Here is a 6,000-nt window from a genome sequence, read left to right as displayed (position 1 = left end):
ACCTTGGGTTCATTCCCAACATGAGAATGATAAAAAAATCTCGAGTTATATTTGAAGGCGGGGTAGGGAGGTTAGGGGGTGCTCGCTTGTCTGTGAGAACATGGTTTGAGTCAAAAGGTGGTGCTATATCAATAAAGACCAGATCATAAAATATATACTTATGAAAAAAAAAACACAAGTTAGCAGGACCAGAAGAAAAACTTCAACATGAAAGCAAGATAATTCTCTGCATTCTTTTGAAGAAGATTGTAGATGTCAGATGCTACAAACCCTGATTTGTGCTAGAACTTATTCTGACTTTTGGACTAGGTTGTAATGCCTCACCATTCTAGACTATGTAAGTTTCATTCTCCTACCTAAACCAACTTATCAGTCCTGGCCCAACTCAGTTCCTAACAGTTTAATATTTTCCGTAAGCCATTTAAAGCTTAATTCCATATTGTGATAATTTAAGTGTCATGCCAGAAGATGAAAGTGTGCCTGCCTTGACCCTAAGACATCATATTCTCGTGCTAGGTTATTGGAAAAAAAAAGGTTTATTTTTTAAATGTTTTTGAGTATTTTACCTGAAAGTATATATGTATGTGCACCATATGCTCACATGATACCTGCAGAAGCCAGAAGAGGGCACTGAACTCCCTTTGTTCTGGAGTTACAGATGGTTGTGAGCTGTCCAGTGGATGCTGGGAATTGAATCTAGACCTTGGAAGAGCAGCCAGTGCTCTTATGATCTGAGCCACCTTTCCAGCCCCAATAGCCTGCAATTTTAACACTGCCTGTGATGGTTGTATCTTGATGGCTTCATGACTATACAGGTTATGCTTAACACTCATGGCATTAACTGAGAGGGAAGGGAATAAAACTTTTCTTTACTGTTGTTTCTGTTAAGACCAAATTGCAGTCTGTGCTTCCCCCTTGCCACCTTGTGTACCTTGCATGATTGTCTTAGACTCCGGTCCTTTCCTCCCAAGCAACCTATACAATTGTAAATCCACACCCAAAAATGCTTCTTGAAATCCTTTCTTTCAACCACAGTTCCACCTCTCGGTCTTTTCCAAACCATCTAGGGGTCTGAACTGGGGGCTGTGGGCTGAGGGCTGCGGGCTGGAGGGGCCCAAGCCCTGTTCCAAGCCTGAGGCTCCAGAGTGCATTCTGGGTGTCCACGAGGCTGGCGGAAAGCACCCTTGTCCTGCTCAAAGGTCCTCCTTCTTCCCAGGTGAGCCAGGCTTTTTCCGGGTCCCTGCTCGCAGCGCACAGGTGTCCGGACTTGCTCTAGCGTCCCAGCCCGGCGGGCGAGGAGGAAAAGAAAGGCTGCTGTGTGCAGGGCTGGGATTTTGAGTTCAGACAGGGCGCTCGGCCACTCGGGCTGTGCAGTGTAGAGAATCAGGACCTGTTGCAACTCGCCGCCCCCTGGTGACACGCTCGGCACCGCCCGGGAGGTGCGGCCAGCTCCCGCCCGCGCAGGTGCGCCTCCCTCCACCCGGCTTCCTGGGCGCCACCTTCGCAGCGGCGGCGGCGGCGGCGGCGGCGGTGGCGGTGACGGTGGTGGCGGGTGAGTGGAGTGCGGGGTCCGAATGCGGTCCGCGGAGCCCGGGGTTGCTCTCTTGGCCTCTTCTTTCTTTATAGACTTAGGGAGAGGGAGTCGGAAAGTTTGGAAAGTCAAGTATCTGACTTAGGAAGTGCGGTCTAGAGGGCAGGCGCCGCCCACCGGGATCGCTTGTGTTTCCTGCTGAACAGAACCCTTGGAGAAGACTGGGTGGAAGAGGATCTGGGGAGAGCCAGGGAGGAGGGTGGAAGTGGTAGGGCCAGGGGTACCAGGAAGCCCAGAGATAGACTGTAGAGAGCTCAAGGGCCAAGCAGAAGTTGAAGAGAAAGAGTTTTCCAAGATCCACTTTCTGCTGGATGGTAGACCAGTTCTTTTATGATTCCCGTTGGCATGCTTTGGGTCTGTGACCTCACTGAGCTCTCCAAAATGATTTTGATACATTGGGAAACCGCTCCTGGAGGTTGTGACCTTAAGAGGAAAGTGTGACTGCAAGAGATGGCTCTTGGAAGGGGTTTTGGATACTTCAAGGCTCTTTGTCTAATGGGTTTCCTGTGATTGAGGTGGGCAGAGGGAGTGTGCTAGTTGCTGGAATTGTGAGTATGTAAAAAGACCATAGTGCCTTTTAGGACAGAGACCAGAGGTTAAGGGAATGCTGGTGGCATGTTGGCTATGCTTCGTGTGATAAGGTTATAGATTACGAGGCCTCTGATCTAGAAGAGGTGGAGACTAAATAAGTACGCACGTATCAAGAGACCAAAACACTGACAAGAAGACACACTGGTTACGAGCAGTTGAAACGAGACTGTAATTTCCCACAGTCCATTTTCAAACTCAACCTCCTAAAATCATTCCAGGTACTGGCAGGCACCTCCCTTCTTTCCCTTTCTCATCCCAACAAGCCCAAGAGCCCAAGGACATCTGACTGATGCTGAATCAGTGCTGACAAGTAGCAGGGAAAGGAGACAGGTGATGAGAGGCACTTAGCCGAGAAAGCAGCTTGTAGTTTTCCAAAGCAAAGAATGAAGGTGATTGCAAGGTGGGGCGGATCTGTCTGTCTTCTCCTGGCTTCCACTGTTAGTTCCAAGCATGGTAGCTCTCCTCACACCTTCAGATTGCTAATTCCACCTCTTTGCTTTTGGGGCTAGGGCATTAGGGGTGTAGATTTCTATTAAGGGTGCTTGGTGCACCCTGCAGAGCCTGCCTGAGGGGATGGGTGGGTCTCCTTTTTTAAGCCTGGCAGCTGCTGAGAATTTACTGTGGGAAGTAGCTCAGTTGAACAGTTGGTGAAAGGGATTGCATAGATGCAGAGACAAACCACACCCCTGGTGCTGACTCAGTGATGTCTTTTGTGATTATGCTCAAGTTCATTTCATAACTTGCAAAATTTTGGGGGTGGAATAATTAATTTATATTACTTTTCCCTTTGTCCCTTCCTGCAGTTGTATCCCTTACAGTTTATGGTAAGGCTTGTTCATTGAGAATATTTCTTTTAAAAGATATTTTATATCACTCTGTGTGTGTGTGTGTGTGTGTGTGTGTGTGTGTGTGTGTACTAAAATGTATGTAGAGGGGAGAGAACAGCTCTGGGAAGGTAGTTCCTGAATGAACCCAGATAGTTCAGGCTTACACTGCAGGACTTTTGATGGCTAAGATGTCTTGTCTCATGGCCCTTATGAGTCCTTTCCCAAGCTGATACTCTCACCTTGCAGCCCTCCCCTACTCACACACCATTCAATTTTACTAAATCATAACAAGTATATAGCATGTAGCATTATTCTACATTGACCTGCAGAATACTGTGGCCTCAGTCAAGCAGAGCTCTTTACAAGCATGGGTCTGGTCATAGGATACCTTTCAAAAAGGGCCCACTTAGTTTAATTGACTAATTATTTGCAAATGACAAGTTATCCTTGTTTAGCTAGTTAGTTAAGTGTGCTCATTTGCCCCTTTGCAGCTCATAAAATGTTAGTGTCTGCAAATAATGTCTGCTAAATACAACATCATTGATAGATGTGAAAGGTAAGTTTCTCTTCATGAGTTGTGTTTTAGAGCTTTGTTGGTGAATTGATCATGTGCAGATCAGAATCTGTCCCTCCTCTTCCTCATCAAAGAGTTCTAAACAGAAAACAAGGCTTAAGGATACTGTAGATAAAGTTTTGTACAAACATCACTTAAGGCCAATTAAAATCAAAGTCAACATTTTCCTGAGAAAATGTATCAGATCCGGCAGAGGCAATGAATGCATTTCTTCATGAGATTGGTAGTCTCTGTCTTGAAGCATTCTAACCCTCAAAAGTAGGGTGCAGTTCTCAGGGAGGAGGTTGCTGGCAGTCATTGCTAGGCTGATCCTGGGGTCAGGAGCTGGGGCAATGGAGGCTCCAGTGGCAAGAGTCATGAGTGGGAAGGGGCTGCATTGAACAATCAGGAAGGCTGACATATGTAGAGGGAGACAAAATGGGGTTGGGAAGGAAAAGGATTTTTCCGTTGTGCCTGTGATTCTGGGGAAGGTGAATGGGGGTGATAAGATCTTGTCTGTGTGTCCGAGTTTGGGAGCCACATTCTACCTTGCCTGTTACAGGTTCACGTGCAGGACAGAGGTAAACGTCAGGTCTCTCCCCTCTCGTTTTCTACCTTATTTTTCACACAAGGTTTCTCACTTAATCTGAACCTCACAAATTGTGCTAGACTGTCTAGCCAGAAAGTTCTGAGTATCCCATTCTCCAGCATGAGACTTTCAGCCACTCCCCTACACCTGGCTGTTACTCTGGTGCTGGGAATACCAACCTAGGTCTTTGAGCTTGCTTGGTGGCAGGTACTTGACCCTAACCACTAGACAATGTTTCTGTCCCAAGGTGAAAAGATAATAACAGAAGGAGTATTCACTGGACATGTCTATGCTAGGGGATTCTTTAATTACATGATCAAGGATGGTTTGAGGAAAATTTTCCTCTGGGAACATCTAAATGTTATGTGATTTTCATTTTGTTGTATTATATCATTGCCCTTGGAAGAGGGGCAAGATAGCCCTTGGGGCACATGGTTTTCATCATTTGAGCTGTATATCCTATAATTTTCAGACTGCTCATCCCTGGTGAAAGTGAAGTAGAAATTAATGATCAGCTTCCTTTGAATACTGGCATAGTATCAAATATAGTTTCTTGTCCTGGCACAGATCTATTCTAAAGAGTTTATACAAACATGTTAAAGTGATGATGATATCAAATAGATAATATTTGTGTTCTTCATACTGTCCACTCATTAAAATTATTCACCATTGTATTCCAAGCAGTCCATTTCTGCCGAGAACAGGAATCAAGACATCATTCTTGGATATCAGGACACTCCCAGTTGATAAACCTGAGAGTGATGGTATATACACACAGATGAATGCTTCAGGTCCTTGTGGATGTTTTATGGATTCATTCATCACTTGTTAAATTGAACATTGGGTTAGTTACAATTTTGAATAAAGTATTTAATTCTATTGATTTTCAAGTTTTTCTAAGGATGCATAATATTTATACCAAGGGATCATTGCTTTATCCCACTGGGCTCTGAAATTCTCTGTGATCATTTCTCACAGGGAGAACACTAAAACATTGTGGACAGTCTTCCCAGATTATCACCAGGAAGCTCATAATTTCCCCCTTTTTGTCATATTTTAATTTCAAAGGGTTTTAGCTCTAATTAATATCAAGTTGCTTCTGTGGTAGTATAAACATTATTCACTGAGGAAGGGAAGAGAAGTTTTGGAACACCAAAGAATGGCATCTTCCACCCTAGTGGTTGTGATAGAATCATTCACCATGGGGTTTTTGTCTGGACTGTCGTCATTATGCATACAGAAATAAGGATGACTTTAAGTTTTAGTAGCACAATGCTCTGCATAGTCACTCCATAGTCTCACCTGACTCATTTAGTAGCTGCTCCTAAATGTTTTGAAAGAACCACGCGTTCCTCAAGTAAACAGAATTTCAGATTTCTTTGCTGGAGAAATGTGTAGCATAGCCATGTGGCTGTTGTCCCTGTGGTTTGTTCTCAGTACCACCCTCCCCTTCCCATTTTCTCCTTCTACTGCTCATTTAAAAAGGAATTCTCTTGTCTTTCTAACTCCTTTTGTTCCTTTTGTTCTATCTCCTTTCCCAGGCTTTTCCTATTTCTTTTTTTCCTACCCTATCTATTATCTCCCTTTCTCCATCTGATCACATTTCCTTTTTTATCTCTGACTGTCCTTTTTACCAGAAGATGATACAAGTTTCCAAAAGTTTATAACATTGTACAGAAGTCAAATGCAAAGCAAATTTTAGAAAGTGATTGAATTTCAGTCCATAGTATATATATTATATACTATAGTATATTACCTCACTTTGAATATTAAATAAAAATATTAAATAATATATTTCCAGCATTTTACATATTTAAATGAAGATTCATTTCTTTCATAATATAAGGTA

At 43.7% G+C, this 6,000-nt stretch overlaps 1 protein-coding gene across 1 annotated transcript in view; it reads left to right on the top strand.

The window, feature by feature from the left end:
• Window positions 1-1,344: 1,344 nt before the first annotated feature.
• Window positions 1,345-6,000, top strand: part of Fam83b (family with sequence similarity 83 member B) — a 72,467-nt gene continuing 67,811 nt past the window's right edge. Inside the window, exon 1 of the mRNA XM_005073717.4 lies at window positions 1,345-1,552. The gene's annotated coding sequence lies outside the window, so the exon portion shown is untranslated. The remainder of the gene's footprint in view (window positions 1,553-6,000) is intronic.

This window comes from Mesocricetus auratus, unplaced genomic scaffold (assembly GCF_017639785.1).
Source record: "Mesocricetus auratus isolate SY011 unplaced genomic scaffold, BCM_Maur_2.0 Super-Scaffold_100691, whole genome shotgun sequence".
NCBI lineage: Eukaryota > Metazoa > Chordata > Mammalia > Rodentia > Cricetidae > Mesocricetus > Mesocricetus auratus.
Note: the sequence above shows the minus strand (reverse complement) of the source record. Positions and strands in the feature narration are given on the sequence as shown.